General features: G+C 35.8%; 1 protein-coding gene across 1 annotated transcript in view; it reads left to right on the top strand.

Annotated features, from left to right (window-relative positions):
- Positions 1-15,485, top strand: part of TENM4 (teneurin transmembrane protein 4) — a 2,712,352-nt gene that overhangs the window by 133,750 nt on the left and 2,563,117 nt on the right. The gene's annotated exons all lie outside the window — the stretch shown is intronic.

Genomic DNA, 15,485 nt, shown 5'->3' with positions numbered 1-15,485 from the left:
AGGTCCATGTATAATTTTAATAGCATTCTACTAGTTTCCCTGCTTTTGTCATTGGCTACCTATAGTATGTTTTCTACTGGGCAGCCAGAAATATTTTGCTACACTTTTGTATGAAACCCTCCAATGTCTTCCTATCTCACATATAGCAGCCAATATTAGGTTCCCAATGACTTACAAGTTCTCTTATCTGCTATTTCTTACTACCCGCCTCTTAGTTCAAAATGCTCTTATCTCTTCCTGGTATATCATTTCTCGGGGCTTTCATACTTGTTTGTTCTGTCTAGAATGTGCTTCCTGCAAATATCCATATGACTCATATATTTTGATGCTTTAATAAAACACCAGGTTATCAAGAGATCTCTATTTTAAATTTCACCCCTTACATCTTCTATATATTTTATTTATTGTTTAGCATCCTTTCTCTCTCTCTCTCTCTCTCACTAGAATGTGAGTTCTATACAGGCAAGAATTTTTGTCATTTTTTCCTACTGCTATAATTTTTAGCTCCTATAATACAGTACAGTAAGGAGGATGTAATTCTGCCTACAGAATGAATCTGGAGATCCATGATACCATGATTATAAATGATGAAACTGATGATAGAAGCTGCTATCTACTGACTGTTTATTACATTTCAGGAATTGGGCTAAGCACTGTATATGCATTGCTTCATTTAACCCATACCAAAGTTAGAAAGACCATGAGAGAAACTTCCTAGAAGATGGACTGAAGAAAGTGCTTCACTAAGAAGGAAGGGCCTGGCTATATCAAGTGCTCCTTACAGTTAATAACCTGAAGACTGAGGAATGATTTAGGTACCTTAAGGTTAGAAATATCAATTTTATAAATTAAATAACTGTAGCTTAGAAATATTGAATAGCACCCCAGATAGGAAGGGGCAAAACCAGTTGGAAAGCCAACACTCTTGAGTTCAAAGCTGAGCTTGTCACAAGTTACCTTCAATTAATAAATTACCTCCTGGCCTAGGATCACTGTGACACAACCAGAAGTAGTGTCTGTCCAGGAATTAGCACAGCTTTGGTTTCTAAGATCAGTTCTACCACTTGCTATATGCTATAAATACATATTTATGTGTGTGCTACAATATATATATATATATGTGTGTGTATGTATATATACATGTACCATACACATCACACACATTGTGACCTTCCATACATGTCTCCAGATTAAGTATTATTTTTCTCTATCTCACAGATGAACAAAGGAAGACTTAGAAATATTAAACAACCTGTTCTAGGTTCCACAGCTAGTAGGTGGTTTAACTGTGTTAAAATCCAAATGAAATTGACTCAAACCTTATATATTTCAAACTCTATATTCTTATTACAGAAAAATAGTAATTATTACGGCCACTATAGGATTCAAACAACTAGTCCAGGCAGAAAATCTGAATGCAGATACCAGGATCTTGACTGGTCATATGCTTAACCTCTATATTCATGTGTTCTATCCATTTAACCCCTAAAGACTTTTGAATTTGGAATCCCTGGATCAGATGGCCTGTAAGGAAATTTCTGGTGCCAGAGTACCCTAATATTCTGTGATAACAACAAACATCTTGGCTCACAAAGGAGAGAATCTGAGTTTTATCCAGGAAGAGTGAGGCAGGGCAAGCTCTAGGTCTGTGATTTGTGCCTCATTACCTGGGTCTGTCCTCTAAGAAGGAGGATTGTATTAGGATACAACCCTTACTCTCTCATTCCTTCAATAATTCTTAATTCAATTAAAATCTCCAAAGATATACCTGTACTTTTCTAAATCCCTCACAGATTAGTCAAACATTATATTCACGGGGACATTGTCCTAAATCCTCACACCAAACTGCTGGGTTCATTATGTGCAGTAGAGGATATAATTCATCCCTTTCATTTTAACAGCAATCTGCAAAAGCTCATTTGAAGCGTGGTTTTCCAAAGGGCAGCCTTAACTGTTTACAATACATTACACAGAATTGCTACTTCCTGCATTTTTGCTGGGTGGAGAAACAGGCAAAAAATAATTTTTCCAGTCTAAATCTTCTATTCTATTTCACAGGTAGCTTCCTCTGCTCAAGAGAAATGGAATCAGCTCCCACATTCAATAATGGAATACCTGGGTACAATTTTTTTTTTTGAGTGGACATGATCATTCACTGAATTCTTATATGGATAAATGTCAGAATTATTTCCACTTTTGCTATTGAATTTCCCTAGATTTAATTATTCTTGTAAAAGGCTGAGTTCAAATAGACAGTGATGTCCTGCAAAGAAAATAACAAAAATCCAGGTATTTTATGTTAGTTTCTTTCTCTCTCTCTTCTTTTTTTAATCTTTCTGCTTAGAAATTGGAAGAGGACATCACTTATTACTTAATTACTTCAAATCAAGTATTAATTGAATTCCAATTAAATACTGTGGCCTAGAATTCTATAAAGAAATTTCAAGATGACTTTCCTTTCCATAGAATGTCTTAAACAAATAGCACCGCCATGAAGAAAAATACAGATGGAAAGTATTCAAACTATATGCTACCGAGCATGCTACTTGTCCTCTTAGACACCAGGGAAATGAATTCCAGCTGCACACACACTGACTTGCTCTCATTCCCCCTTTCAGTCCTTCATTTCTTTCTTGAAGCCACTTCTCAAAAGAAACAACTACATAAGAGACATATGTGTCCTAAGTAAGCTATTTTTGGGTGGTGAGTACCAAAGGTAAGTTGTGACTGTAGATCTATCAGATTCTAAAGCCTATGCTTTTGATCATAACATTGTGTGCACTTTCCAGAACAGAAATAAACTACATTCATTTCCAAGCTATAATCTACTTCTGCATAGCCCTAATTTAGTAAGTATCTGGATGCAGAGCCCCCACTTTACCATCCTATCAACCTCCTTAGCCTTCAAGTCCTAGTTCGAAAATCTCCTAAATTCTCACTTTCGCATGCTTGAAGAATATTAAATGTCAACTTCAGAAGTTCTCCACTGTGCTCCTGGACAGTATATCTCTTGGTATCCACTTTTTGATTTAATAACTAGTCCCTTTATTAGATGAAGGCAAATGTGTTATGTAGCAAATATACTGGCAAGGAAATCAAAAGAATTCCCAGATTCTGAATATTGGAGAACTTATTTATATAATAGAAGGTAGCAAAGAGTGGGCATGTGAGATATCAGATGCCCTCTCTAAGCCTATAGGCATCCCTGGAGAATATTCAGGGACTTACACATGTCTGTAAGGGGAAGGGAAATGGATTGCCCCTTCCCAGAGTAGATTGATTTTCAAAAGTCTCATATGTTCTATTTATATATAACCTTTATTGTGGGAGAGGAATAAAAAGGGCTCTGATACTTAAAAGTGTTTTAAAAAAACTTTGACATAATTGAAATAACAACCTTTAGGTCAAAAACTGGTTTTGTAGGATTTTAGGTAAATTAGTTATCTTCTTTTAATATTCATTTCCTTTTGTACAAAATGAGAAAACATAATAGAAACTGCATTTCTGGGATATTATGAGAATAATAATTAGCCAGCCAATCACATATATATGTTATATTGGTTCCCAGCACCATGCTAGGTCCTGGATATAATACTACATGCATAGATTTGACAAATGTTTGTGCCTCATAAATATTAGTTATTATGAGTATTGTTTATGTAGATTTTTCATTAATTTACAAGATCTAAAACTTACTTTTAGTTAGAAACGCTTATCTTCCTCATTTTTCTTTGTTCATTTCTCATATGCATTCAGCTCACACAAATATACTTAGTACCAACTATTTGCTGGGCAATGTAGTGAGTCCTGGGAATATAGTAATGAATAAGATAATCATGGCCTAGCCTCACAGAGCACGCAGCTTTGTGTGGGTGATATGACCATGTAAATATTGTGTTACAATTTAGTATGATAAACAGAAAATACTGAGGACATAGAGAGGAGAATGCTGAACATAGAGAGTCAAAAATGTTTCCTTAAAGGACTGAGGTCGAAGATGAGTGGGGCGAGGGAAATGAATTTCAGACAGAAGAGCATAGGCAGAAGCTTGGAAATGAGTGGCAGAGGGATGTGTACACAGGGGAAACTGGAAAGGATACAGTTATACTTGCAAGCTCATATATAATACTCTGAGTCCTGAGGATATTGAGAAACTAGTGAAGATTTTCAAGGCAGGGAAATGACATGGGAAGTTTGCATTTTACAAAGTTTACTAGCTGTGATATAAAGGAATGGAAATAAGAAATAGCTGTAGGAGGCACTTTTGTAAATCCAACTAAAACATTAGGAAAATGATATGTAATGGAGAAAAGTGGAAGGATTCAAAATATAGTAAGGGTATCTAAGGGTATCTAAAATGGAAGAAATATTTGGGTGAGGGAATTTTAGAGGAGACTTATAAGAAAAGGAAAAGAAGATAGCATCAAAATATTTTAGAAAAAATTTAAGAAAGGTTTTAATGGTCATTGTTCAAAAAAATATTTATCATTATATTTCCCCAAATATAACCTTCAGTCTTGTGTTCCATATCACATCTCCATATCACTTTTCAAAAATTCCTGATTTTACTATGATTTTTTTAGCCTATGTTCCATAATTTAGCTGATCTATCCTTCTGACATTGTCTCCAATATTACTTCTTGGGTGAATTATTTTTCCATCTCTTCACATTTTCACCGTAGCAATGTGTATGTCTTTCAAAGCATTTTACTATATTTTATTCATTTCTGTACCCTTTTTAGAGTTTACAAAATCTTATCTGAACAGAATTGGGTGTTCAAGAAATGATTAGAAACTGAATAGGGTGCCATATTTGTTGAAAACTAACAAAGGAAACAAGAGCATAAGCTGAAGAACTTGAAAGACAGAACCATCAATCCAAAGACACATTTTGAAGGAGCAAGGAGAAGACAGATGATTTAGATTTTAATATCAACAATAAATATGAAAATTAAAAATGAACACAGAAACACTAAGAATGGAATCTCTTAATTCCATGGGCAGTTATTAACTACTCAGTATGTGCCATGCTATGAGTATTTAAATCAAGACTGTTTTTAACATCTTTACTTTCGATCAAATAAAATTTGTAGAAAGACCATTTTTACACCACTCCGGAGCTTGTTTTCAGTTCCAGCCACATTAGCTTTCTTTTAGCCCCTCCCAAGAGGCCATATGTGTTTCCAACTTAGGATCTTAGCTGGTGTTCCTCAATGGGAAGAGTCTAACCCTAGGTCTTGACATGGATAATTCCTTTTTATCATTGAAGTCCCAGTTAAAATGACCTCTCTTCAGAGAGAACTGTTTATTATATAAACAGGCCTGATACAATTGAACATTGTTTTCAAAAAATGAAATACTTTGGTGTGAAAAAGGCAGCACTAAGAATTGGATTTCTGATAAGACATTTTTTTTTTCACATCCAAAACTGAAAACCAATGCTATATATCCATCGAGTTTATCTTGAGTATTCCCTAGGTATAAAGTTGAGTAACTGTCACCATAGTATATAGGATCATAGCAATACCATATTGTGACTTTTCTCCAGTAAATCCCTTTTTTCAATTCCTAACAAACACCTCTCTCCTACTAATAACAAAGCATTGGATTTATGCAAGTGACAAGTTAAATAATTTGATAACATTGAGAAATCCTATTGTTAACTAAAGTTAATGTACACTGGTATTACTTAATATATAGTAAGACCACATAGCAATTGTATATCTACTTTATTCATTTTAAGATTAATTTTATTTCACTCACTATGTAAGTGATAAAATCTGATCTTAACATTATACCCAAGTTTACTTGTAGCTGAGAGGACTGTGTAAAATTAAATACGGTTTCCATGGTCAGAGTTACGGACTTACACTCAGCAAAATCTGTGCAAGTTGACCTGTTGATACCTAGCCATTGATTGTAGGTCCTTGCTTCACTTTATTCTTACTTGCCAGAAGCTATATAGCAGAAATATCATTGTAAATCTAGAAGTACCATACAATAAATGTTAATTGCTGCTGACTTTAGATGAAGGAGATTGCCTACATTGACAAAGAATAGGATTTTAAACTATTCTAAGTAGGGAAGTAGGGACACCTGGGTGGCTCAGTGGTTTATCCCCTGCCTTTAGCCCAGGGCATGTTCCTGGAGTCCCGGGATTGAGTTCCACATCAGTCTCCCTGCATGGGCCCTGCTTCTCCCTCTTGCCTCCCTCTCTGTGTCTCTCATGAATAAATAAATAAAATCAATAAAATCTTAGAAAACATAAACTATTCTATGTATATCTAGAAATTGTTAACATTTTGGCACTGTGAGATTCACAATGATGAGGACCATGTCTGATTTATCTTTATTTACTTATTAACAAAATAGTTACTGAATGTCTACTATGTTCCAGATCCAAGTGCAGGGATTGCTACCCAAGCTCCACAGGGAAGGGAAGTCCTGATCTTAAGGTGCTTACACTCTGACATTCTTTTTGGAAGGAAACATTCAATAAGCAAAGAAATATACACATGGACAAGATTTCAGATAGTGATGAGTATTACAGAAGACTATACAGATGATAGAGAGTTACTGAACATGTTGAGGTAGGAATGGAGAGAGATCACTGAGGTTAACCTTCAGAAAGTTCTCTCTGAAGAGAGGTCATTTTAACTGGGACTTAAATGATAAAAAGGAATTATCCATGTCAAGACCTAGGGTTAGACTCTTCCCATTGAGGAACACCAGCTAAGATCCTAAGTTGGAAACACATATGGCCTCTTGGGAGGGGCTAAAAGAAAGCTAATGTGGCTGGAATTTACTGTTTGTGGTAGCTTTAGTCTTAGAATAATTGTGCGTTGAAACATTTAGAAGTCAACTAAATGTGTCTTTCCTCTTTATAGCTTGTTGCTGTTAACATAATATGGGTAAAATTAATTTATAAGCATATATCCTGCAAAAGAAACCTAACACTATGTGTCAGGTACAATTCCATTCTAAAAACTTTATATCCTCCATATATATTAATTCATTTTATCTGTATAATAACCCTGAGGTAAATACTATCCCTAAAAATAAATGAAACAATGAAGTAAATTACGTTCCGCCAACAGGTTTTCAGATAACATTCCACCGTAATTCAATATAAGATATGTAGGAATCTGTAAAAATGACTTCCTGCTACTTTAACTCCATGTCTGTGAATTGTATTACCCCCATCTCTGTGGTGGAGCTCTCAACACAGCAGTTAGTAAAAGCTTTCTTCCCTGCCCTGCAACTCTTATCAATTTTGCTTCTCAGTCATTGCTCTGGTCTCCTGCCGCTGTCTAGATCAGATTCAAACTCTGTGCCCTTGACACCAAAGTCATAACCAAAAACACTTTTATAGTTTTCTATTTTCTTATAGTTTGCCTTCCCTTATAACCAATACCTACTTCAAAGATTGCTTCATCTCCAAGTGGGCAGAATTAGTCATTTTGTCCATAGCATATTTTAGGGATCTCTGTTAAAACAATGTTTTAATCTTGCAATGGGCTACATTCTAATCTTGAAATTCAAGTGTAGTTTTGTATTGAGGTTATGGCCTGTGAACAAGCACTGATGGCATCACCTAGAAGCCTGTAAGAAATGCAGAAACTGAGGCCCTGCCTTAGGCTTACTGAATCAGAATCTACTTTAACGAGACTCCCCAAGTGATCCTAATCACAGGGAAGATTGAGATGCACCTCTCTAGAAGACTGCAAGTATAAAATTCTGGACTCAATCACACAGACAATGGGATGTCAGGGAAAGCCTTTAATGGAGTGAAATCTGCCAACATGGCACGAGATGACAATAATTTACAATTATGAAGGACCTATGCTGCTTGGGTACTCATCTGATTTTTTATGTATATTAACTCATTTTATTCTGACCATAGTCCTAGAAGGTGTTTTATATTACCACCTTTTAATAGTGAAGATGAAAAAGTGAGACCCTGGAGGTTAGGAGACTTCCTGAGGTCACACAGTATATCAAAGATAGGCCCAGATTCAGAACCAGGCAGGTTGGCTCCAAGCCCAAGTTCTTAATTATTACCCAGCACTACCTGTTTCTGAATTGCCTATTTCACCTTCATTGACTGGCACTGCTCCTGGCACTTCATAGGCAGGCATTCGGTAATTGAAAATGAATGAAGCAAGAAAATGCAGACAAATACATACATAGAATTCACTGCCACAGGTAATCCTAACACTATGTTTCCACTAGAGTCTGTGAAGAAGACTGCATGATAAGAAGTGAGTGAACTCATCACTGCCTATCTTTTTGCTACTTTTCCATCTCCATTCCACACAATCTTCTGTCTGCCCCTGCAGCAGGAAGTTATTGCCCATATCTTTAGCAAATGCTCAAATAAATGGAATGGATACTGGGTTTCCAGCACTGTGCTAGATATTTTAGATGTGTTATGTGATAGGGAGACATTATTTCTATTTCACAATGAGAGCAAATTCAGAAAGATTCAATGAAATCAGATGGGATTAGAGAGTCATTTATTAATTACAGTTCTTTCTGATTCTAGAAGTAGAGTTCTTATAATCATCTAATATTGGCATGTAATGCCTTTCCCTACTCTTTGATGGAATCAATCTTGAAATCCATATTTCTGAGAGATTGGGGGTTACTGTTTTGTTTGAGTTTTTGGATTTTTCTTCACCTCCACCTACTGCAGGGACAGTTCCCAAACTTTAAGCATTCAGAATAACCTGGGGGACTTGTTAAAGCACTGATAGCATGACCCCATCCACAGAGTTTTTGAGTTACCAAGTCCATGGCCGAGCCCCATAATTTTCATTTCTAACAGTCTTAGGAGATGACAGTGCTACTGGCCTGGGGACCACCCTTAGTGTACCACTGCAGGAAATAAACCTTTCTGATTCTTCATATGTCCTTAGATATTTTTCATCCCTCTCTATCTGAAGTATATTTCAAGGCAGTGTCCATAGTAGAAGCACTAAACAGCAACAGATTTGAATCTGTTTCACACAGGCATGGAGTGGTCATAAGGATATGGGGAATGGCATAGAGTGCATACACAAGGGGACTGAGTTCAAAAAAGATGTCTCTTGTTAATTTTATTAAGCTTTTCTACTTGAAGAAACCATTAGACTTAGCATTTACAAAACATATAGCTGAATACACATGCTTTTTATAATTCTTTCAGGTTTCTAGTTCTTGATATCTCTCTCCTCTGGGAAGGACTTAAATTGTGATTTGTGTTTACTTTAGAGGAGAAACAGTGAAAAGCTAGCTATTGTTTTTGATTGCTAATCAGCATTGCTTCTCCCTCGGAATGGAATGTAAGGAGGTGAAGTAGAGTCAGGATTAGCATTGATTGCATAGGCAAGCTGCTACTAAGAAAGGGAACTCATCTGCCTAGGTTTAGGGGAGCCAGATGTACCCTTTCTGCCATCATCTACCTACTGACACACCTCATGCTGTGAAGGGGGAAATATGTATGTGCGGCATTATTAACTGTCTTAACAAATGACTTCCCCAATTCCAGGTGCCAAGACAATAATTAGTAATTTTTTCCAGAGTGTTTATTAGTTATAGAAAAGTCAAGTTTCTTTCAAGGAAAATAGCACTTACCATTCTTTCATTAAATTGCCATAACAATTTGTATTATATGGATATCAACCTCCTTCATCTGCTCCGAAAGACAGAATCCTTTCCTGGACCGATCCCAACAAGCCACTTTCTCTTCTGTTACATAATAATAGTAGTAGTTAACATTATTTATTTGTGTGAAATAATAGTAGCAGTTAGCAATTTTTTAAAAAGAATTTATTTTATTCATGAGAGACACACACAGAGAGAGAGAGGCAGAGACACAGGCAGAGGGAGAAGCAGGCTCCATGCAGGGAGCACGATGCAGACCTGATCCCGGGGCTCAATCCCGGGACTCCAGGATCAGGCCCTAGGCTGACGGCAGGCGGTAAACTGCTGAGCCACCCAGGCATCCCAACAATATTTGTTTGTATAAAATAATAGTAGTCATTTACATTATTTATTTGTATAAAACAAAGTGCCTGCAGTTAATGAGATTCTTGATGGGTGATTTTTATGTCTTATTTCATGTAATACTCATGTACATTCCGTAAAGTGGGTATTATCTCCAATTTAAAAGGTGACTTTGAGGATCCAACATGTTAAATAGCTTAATGAGCTTTTACAACTAATAAATGGTAGGCTAATTTTTCATCTTTAATAACTTTTCTTAATGGAAGCATATTACTTTGAAAGCTAGTTCTGTTACTTCTCAGGAGATAATCTACAAAAGGAGAGTTCATAGGTTGTGGACAGGAGAATTGGGAAACAGAACCCAATCATCTTTTAGCTCTTAGACATTTACGGGTTAATTATGTTTTAAAAAAGTATTTTCTCCACCCTTAGAATTTGTTTAACAGATATTATGGCTATGTATCTATGTCTCTGTACAAAAAAATACCAGCAAATACAATAGCTTAAAATAATAATAGCCATTTACTACCTCTTATGACTCAGGTTGACTGGGCTCACCTGGGAAGTTCCATTTTAGGTGATGTTGGCTGGAGCTGCAGTCATCTGGGAGACTCAGATGGCTCAAGCCTCCAGGACAGCTTACTCATGTGGCTGGCCATTGGTGCTGGCTGTCAGATGGAGCACTTAACTAGAGCACCTCAGTTTCTCTTCCATGTAACCTTCTTATATGGTTTGAGCTTCCTAGATCATGGAAGTTGGATTAAAAATGGAAACTGCAGATTTTTTTTTCTCCTTTTTTAAGGTTTTATTTATTTACTCATGAGAGACACACCGAGAGAGGCAGAGGAAGAGGGAGAAGCAGGCTCCCTGTGGGGAGCACAATGTGGGACTCAATCCTAGGACCTGGGATGACGCCCTGAGCCAAAGGCAGATGCTCAACCACTGAGCCACCCAGGTATCCCTAGAAACTACAGATTTCTTACAAACCCATTTAAAATGCACTTTAGGAAGTTACAAGTTTACCTCATTCTGTCAATCACAGCAAGTCATAGGCCAGCCCAGATTAAAGAGATGGAATGGCAACAAATTTGGGCTAACTTTAATCTATCACAGTCTGCCCTCTGGTCTCAAAATATTCACATTTCTCCAGAAATGTAAAATAATTAATGCCTTCTTTCAAGACACCAGAAGTCATCCCATTATAGCATAAAGTTCAAGCTGAAAGTATGAGATACCAATGTTGGGACACCTGGCTGGCTCAGTTGGTAGATCATGCAACTCTTGTTCTTAGTGTCCTCAGTTTGAGACCCACATTGAGGGTAGATTCCTCAATAAAGAAATTACCTTTAAAAAAAAAAAAAAAAACGATATCGGGATGCCTATCTTCGCCTAGCTGTTGAGCATCTGTCTTCAGCTTGGGGCATGGTCCTGGGGTCCTGGAGTCGAGTCTCACATCGAGACCCACGTAGGGTTCCTTGCATGGACCCTGATTCTCCCTCTGCCTGTGTCTGCCTCTCTCCCTTTGTCTCTCATAAATAGATAAATAAAATCTTTGAAAAGAAAAAGAGAAAATAAATAACAATGTCTAAATCTTGTCTATGTGTGGATGAGTCTCTTCAGAGCTGGCTTTACAGGTGTTTGCTTATTTGTTTGTTTTAAAATGCAGAGATTTGTGGTCTAAAAAGATAAGTTATCTATTCCAACAAATAAAAAATCTATTGGGAGATAGTGATAGAATAACCCAATAGATATTCTCATCCAAAAAGGGATAGCAGGGGCAGCCCAGGTGGCTCAGTGGTTTAGCACTGCCTTCAGCCCAGGGCCTGATCCTGGAGACCTGGGATTGAGTCCCACTTAGGGCTCCCTGCATGGAGCCTGCTTCTCCCTCTGCCTGTGTCTCTGCTTCTCTCTCTCTCTGTCTCTCTCTCTCTCTCTCTGTCTCTCATGAATAAATAAATAATTTAAAACAACAAACAGAAAACAAACAAAAAGGGATAGCAAAAGCACATGCCTCAAATCTTACTGCCCCAGGGTAGAGAATGTATATTTATTAGGAACCCACTTTACTCCTTGTGTGGTTCTCTGGAGCTGTTAGTTCTGCTCTATGAGATATGCTTCCCGTTCTAGAACTATTCCATGTTTGTAGCTGAGAAACTTAGCTAGCTTGCTCTCTATCTATAGAAAAATGTAAGCCTAAAGTCATCGTTTCATTGTGAAAAATTTCCCCTTTATATTCAAGCTGATTGTACTTCCGCTAGTACACTGACGTAACAACTTGGTATACATTTTGTGACTGAATCTTGAATTAATAAGAAATAACTCACTCTTGCTTACATTTCTGGACAGGGAGGAAGAAAACTAAATCAGTTCTCATGATAGTCACTGTGTTAAGCCATCGACACATATTTTATGTAATTCTGACAGTAGCTATGCAAGGTGCATATACACATATATATGGATTAGAAATTGAAAGTCAGGAAAGCTAATTGTTCATTTTTATGCAGCTTATAAGTAGAAGATGCAAGATTAAAAACCAAGTATATCTAGAACCAAAACTCCAAGCATTTTCTGCTGTGTTATATTATCTTTAATTCTAGAATTTTCTTATTTAATTATCAATTGTTTAATTTTTTATTCATAACCTATTTTGAAAATGAAGTTGAGGTAGCAGAGCAACTGTAGAATGGATATTTTTAGACCGTGCCATTTAGGCAATTTTTATCTAGCAAGTTCTTTCCTAATTTTTAAATTTTTTAAAAAAAGTTTTATTTATTTATTCATGAGAGACAGAGAGAGAGAGAGGCAGAGACACAGGCAGAGGGAGAAGTAGGCTCCCTGTAAGGAGCCCAATGTGGGACTTGATTCCAGATCCGAGGATCATGCCCTGAGCTGAAGGCAGCTGCTCTACCGCTGAGCCACCCAGGTGTCCCCTAAAATTTAAATTTAAAATGACTGAATTTTTTTTTTTTTTTGAATTTGAAAACCACACAAACATTCAGGAGTACAGTTATTGGGAAAAATGATGGACATCCTTGCTACCAGGTCATGATCAGTGTCAATTTGACTATATATTCCTGATTATGTAAGGTTAGCTAGAAAAGTTAGCAAAGAACATCAAAGATAGTTTTTAATGGAAAGTGTAATAAAAAATAAAGAATTCTATGGTTTTATAATTTATTAAGGAGACATCTCAAACAACTTTTTTGATTTTTTTAGTGCCATAATTCTTAAAGCCTTCAAGATGCTCTCAGCTCTTATTGGGTGTAAGGATATAATATATAGTCTTTACAAATATATTAGATTTTGGAAGTTTTTGGAAGTTTTGGAATATTTTGGCTGTCTTATAAGAGGAGTAGATCTTAAATATATATTTTTAGAAATTATGCCCTAGAAAATCTAGTTTATTGTTTATACTGAGAACATTATTGAAGAATATAATTATTATATTTTCATACCTGAGCCTATGTGATTTCTGAAAGTGTAAAAGCATTCACTGTATTGTATGTACTCTGTGAGAATTTAGGACACCATATTGTGTTTTTCTTTTAGTTGTATTCAAATTAAAAAAAAATATTCTGTTTTAGAAGGTAATATATTTACAGGGTTCAAAATTCAAAACTGGGCTATTATTTATTTATCCTCCCTAGTGTAGTCATATGGGTTGTTTATGGCCAGAATACATTTTGATTGGCTTTTGCACCAATAGATAATTCATGTTCCCGTCCGGATAGTATTGTATGTCTATGTTTGTGTGTATGTGTGCGTGTGTCTGTGTATGCCTACACACACATATGTGTATATATATATATATATATATATGCATATATAAAAATATATTATATGTTATTTATATTTTATATGTAGTGTGTATATACATATATACTAATATGTCATAAGTAAATCTATTTTATATAGATATATATTTAAATATAACTTCTGGGGATCCCTGGGTGGCACAGTGGTTTGGCGCCTGCCTTTGGCCCAGGGCGCGATCCTGGAGATCCGGGATCGAATCCCACATCAGGCTCCCGGTGCATGGAGCCTGCTTCTCCCTCTGCCTGTGTCTCTGCCTCTCTCTCTCTCTCTCTGTGACTATCATAAATAAATAAAAAAATAAATAAATAAATAAAATAAATATAACTTCTGACTAAAGTAAGACAGTTACTGATAGGTATTCTATCACTTATGTCCTGCCCATTAATGTTTCTCTCAGCCCCTATAAGTAACCACTTTTTTCCTTGGATATCCTTCCAAAGTATCCTTAAATAGATATAAGTAAATATGAGTATGTATTAGTATTATCTGCCCTTAACTTTTTTTTTTTTTTTAAGTTTTTTTATGATAGTTACACACACACACACACACAGAGAGAGAGAGAGAGAGAGAGGCAGAGACACAGGCAGAGGGAGAAGCGGGCTCCATGCACCGGGAGCCCGACATGGGATTCGATCCCGGGTCTCCAGGATCACGCCCTGGGCCAAAGGCAGGCGCCAAACCGCTGCGCCACCCAGGGATCCCTGCCCTTAACTTTTATAAAAAGTAGCAGCATGTTGTATACTCCATACTATAATTTCCTTTTTTTTTTTTTTTTACTTGACAATCTAACATAGAGCTTTGGGATTTTTTCCTCCCATATTGGTGTAGAAATATTCTTCATTTTTTAAGATGACCCTAGTATTATATGTCCAAATGCCCTTGGTTTATTTAACTAGTCCTCTATTGGTGGGCATTTGTTTTGTGCCTAGTATTTTGTTATTAAATGCAATGCTACAGAATATAATTTGTACATATGGTAGACATATGTGGGTATTTTTTAAAGATAAATTCTAGAGATAAGATTGCTAGGTCAAACGTTAAAGTCAGTTGTAATTTTAATAGATATTCACAAATTGCCTTTTATGCATTTCATTATTTTGAACTCATATTAACAATATATAAAGAACCAATTTTTTTATACTTTCTGGAGTTTGTTGTCAAATTTAGATTTTTGCAAACATGATAGGCAAAATAATGGTTTCTCAATGTGACTAAGCAATTTTCTAAAAATAAATGAAGCTGAAGATCTTTTAGTATGCTTAAGGACTGTTGTATTTCTTCTTCTCAAAATCTATTATTCATATAAGCCATTCTTGAGGAAATAAACTCCAACCAAACAAGAGGAAAATGGGAAATCTTTAGGAAATGACAACAAAGCAAAAGACCTTGTAATATATTAACAAATATGTTTAAATAGAAATAATATACAGTATATATATATATATATATAATTCAACAAAGATAACATCTATAATTTACATTAAAATTGAAAATGTAAATGCAAAAGAAAAGACAGACTGGATTAAAAAGCAAAACCCAATTAAAGATTATATCAAAAAGGCAAAATTGAAACAACATAATTAAGAAAGCTTAAAAATGAAAGTGAATAAGACAAATTGTTTTTGTAATATGTACTTATATGCATATAGAATAAACATATATCAAATGTTTTATTTAACTTA

This window comes from Canis aureus, chromosome 23 (genome assembly GCF_053574225.1).
Source record: "Canis aureus isolate CA01 chromosome 23, VMU_Caureus_v.1.0, whole genome shotgun sequence".
NCBI classification, from domain to species: Eukaryota; Metazoa; Chordata; class Mammalia; order Carnivora; family Canidae; genus Canis; species Canis aureus.
This window is presented reverse-complemented; position numbering and strand designations above follow the sequence as displayed.